Here is a 3,831-nt window from a genome sequence, read left to right on the forward strand (position 1 = left end):
TATCTTCCCTCAAATTCTTAAACACTAGAAATTCTGATTTGATCCATTGGAGCCCTTTACCCGGCTCATCCATTTCAACGAGATCGCATCAATAAAATATATATATATATATATATATATATATATATATATATATATATATATATATATATATATATATATATATACTCATGTGGTGTAAATCGTGTTTATATATGATTCATGTTCCACTCATGTTGTGTAAATCGTGTTTATATATATATATATATAAACACGATTTACACAACATGAGTGGAACATGAATCATACATGACCTATGCGGGGGGTGGAACGTGACTCATGCAATATGACGAGCCATGTGTTTTCTACTTAATTTTTTTTATTTTTCCGTTCTCATATTACTTGAATTTCGTGAACATGAAAAACACAAAACAATAATTACCAAAAACGTCATTATCGCGGGATAAATTTTTCATCACAAAAAATAATTCTTGTGAGACTGTCTGACAGATCAATTTTGTGGGTCGAATATCTTATTTGGGTCATCCATGAAAAAATATTATATTTTATGATAAGAGTATTATTTTTTATTGTCAATATCCGTAGGGTTGACTCGTCTCACTGATAAAGATTCATAAGACCGTCTCACAAAATACTTATACAATTTTCATATGGCCTACTACTTTCATCTGATTTTATAATTGTATGATAATTCACACAAATAAAATTCTTACATAGACAAAATTTACAGGAGATGTTAAGAGAAATGCGGTAAGATGTCAATTGTGTGTGTTTATATATATATATATATATATATATATATATATATATATATATATATATATATATATATATATATATATATATAATCAATTATATATATATATATTATAGTCATATAATCAATTATATATATTTCTCTGAATCAATTATAGTCATATAATTATGTTTTATAATCAATTTTAGTCATTCTCTCCAAAATAATATAATTAAATTATCAATTTTATTGTTAAATTTCTGAAAGTACGTCTAAAAAATTTCTCGAGAAATTTACGTATGTTTGACAACTTAATTATAAATTTTCACAAAATATAAATCATTTAATTACGTAATTTTAACGAGAATAACTAAAATTGATTAAAAAAACAAAATTGCATGTCTATAATTGATTAACGAAACATACATAGCTAAAAATATCACATATCAAAACATGCATAATTAAAATCAGACTGAAATGGACAATTTGCAAGAGAAATGCATATGATTTTTAAGTTTAGGAAGGATTCTGTGACAGATTTAACCCAATCTTGCCACAAGTTTGTTTGTATGGAGCTTCACATATCAGGTAAGAAACTAACTAAAAACATGGCCCAAAAAAAAAAAAAAAACATACAAGAAACAAATTTCAAAAGAAAAAGGAAATGACAAAAATCAGCCTCAGGACGACAGCCGGTCCCGGCACAAGGGGCACGAGCAATTGACTGAAACCCACTGCGCGATGCAATTCACATGGAAAACATGGCCACAGGGGACCTGCGTACCCCCTGCTCCACCTACTCTGAACCCTTTCATGCAGACGGCACAGCGGCCTCCGCCGATCACCACGTTCGGGATTTCATCGAACAGAATGTCGGCAGACGATACGGGTCTGGCTTCAGGCTCATTCAACTCCGCTGTTGAATCTTCCCGCGGCATGGTCAAGGCCTCATCAAGGTCAAAAACTTGATCAATTTCAAACCGCGGCAACATGATTCGGCACTTGATAGTATCAGAATGGGAAAAATGGGATTCAATGAAATTATCGATCTGGATTTTGGGTTCTGGGAACGTCTGAATTTATAGAGGTTCCGGAAGGACGAAGTGTCCACGCAACTTGATAGGAGTTCTTGCATAGTCAAAGGATGACGCAATTAAAATATTTAATGAACATGAGGCCATCTCCAACCTATAAATCTATTTTGGTACAGTTTCTGTACCAAAATAGTGTAGTTTTTACACCAAATATAACATCCAACTCCAACCCATTTACTTCAAATCTTACACTAAAAAGTATATTCCTAAAATATTCTTTTTGTTTACTATTTATTTATAAATTTAACAATATAATTATAATTAATGTTAATATTAGTATTATAGTTATAATTAATTTTTTTGTGTTTGAATTTTTATTATGAATTATATTTTATATCAACACATTTAATTTTACTCTTCATTTATATAATATTATTATTAAAAATATTTAATACATATTTATATTAATTAAAAAACATTAAAAAAATCATTAAATCAAATTATTCCTTATTTTTTATTTATTTATTTAATTTTTTCTTATTATTTATTAAATCAAATTATTCCTTAATTATTATTTATAAATCATTATATCTAATTATTAAAATAATATATTAATATTAAATTATTATTTAAATAATATTTATAATTTTTAATATAATATTTATAATAAATAAAAACAAAAAAAAATAAAAAAAATTAAAGAGCTCTGCGCCAAATTTGGCGCAGAGGAGATGGAGCTGCGCTATTTTGGCAAAATAGCGCAGCTCCATTGGGGAAGAAACCCTGCGCCAAAATGGTGTAAAACGCCATTTTGGCGCAGGGTTGGAGATACCCTGAGGCAACTTTCAAGAGGTGAAGGGGACGAGCGATGTCGGAGGAAGGTGATATAAAGCTAACTTTTTTGCTGGAATGATATGTGTAACAGTGCAAGTAGGATTCACACGTTTCTCTAATTTTTGCCATAATCGAGATTTTTTAAGGGAGAATGGGAGATAAATTCTCGAATTAAAAAGTATGTTATTCATTTTTTATACTTTATAAGCATTGTTTAAATTTTTTAGTATGACAAAAATATTTCTACAATTATTAATTATTTATGATTGAATCAGAAATGATATTAGAGTCGGAGTAAAAATACTTCGACATACAATGTTATTATTAATGTGTAATTAAATGTTCGAGGAGGAGAATTTTCTCAAAATTTATGGATTTGAATCTATCTTCGAGATTAATTATTTATATGATTTATTCCAATACTTTGGAATATTTACAAAAAGATCTAACAAATGTTAGATATATTAAACAAAAAGAAACACATCAGAGTCTTAATGTAAACTAATTATTCAAAATAATAGGTTTCTAAAAATAGTACTGGATTTCTCTAAACTCTCGGAAGATCGTAGAGAGATCCAAAAGACGGTACAAAATTATGTAATCAACAATATTATGTACCATATAAAATTAAGGAAATCCTTGAAAAATAAGAAGAAATTTTTGGAACAATAAAGAATATTCAAACAAGAATTTATACTCTAGAATAACAACCAAGTTATAGTAAAAGGCCTCGAAAGGAAGATTATCATCATCATTTGGTATTGAACTCTTATTACACCTGAGAGGAAGTCCAAGGAAATGCCAAAACATTTAAACGACAAAGAAAAAAGATCAATTTGATTGAAACTGTCTCAAAAGATAAATTAAGCCGATGACAACTATAGAAAAAGTTGATCTAAAAGATCTTCAAGACTTCGCAGAATCTTTTGCGAATTCAAAGTTGTAGATCTGAAAATGAATACAACAGAGGTAAACCTTCATTAATAACTTGGTCATCTTCCCATGAATCACAAAAAGAAAGTATGTGATCTTATAATATAAATATGAGAGAACCCTAAACAGATTTTCAATAAGGTGGAGGAGCACCCTAGCGTGAACAAGTCAATGAGAAATCAAATTCTTTGCAACAAATACTCTATGAGAAGTCTTTTTAGAACCAATATATCCTTATGGAGTTATGCTTAGTCTTGACGTATTGGATTTCAAAAACAGAGAATATGTTATAGA

General features: G+C 28.7%; 1 long non-coding RNA gene across 1 annotated transcript; it reads right to left on the reverse strand.

The window, feature by feature from the left end:
* Nucleotides 1–1,216: 1,216 nt before the first annotated feature.
* On the reverse strand, nucleotides 1,217–2,688 carry LOC140818352 (uncharacterized). The gene is made up of 2 exons (XR_012114961.1): nucleotides 2,614–2,688; nucleotides 1,217–1,917 (listed from the first exon to the last, which is right to left on the reverse strand). It is a non-coding gene; the product is annotated as an uncharacterized lncRNA (long non-coding RNA).
* Between the last annotated feature and the right edge of the window lie 1,143 nt (nucleotides 2,689–3,831).

The sequence above is a fragment of the Primulina eburnea genome, chromosome 17, assembly GCF_022965805.1.
Source record: "Primulina eburnea isolate SZY01 chromosome 17, ASM2296580v1, whole genome shotgun sequence".
Classification (NCBI taxonomy): domain Eukaryota; kingdom Viridiplantae; phylum Streptophyta; class Magnoliopsida; order Lamiales; family Gesneriaceae; genus Primulina; species Primulina eburnea.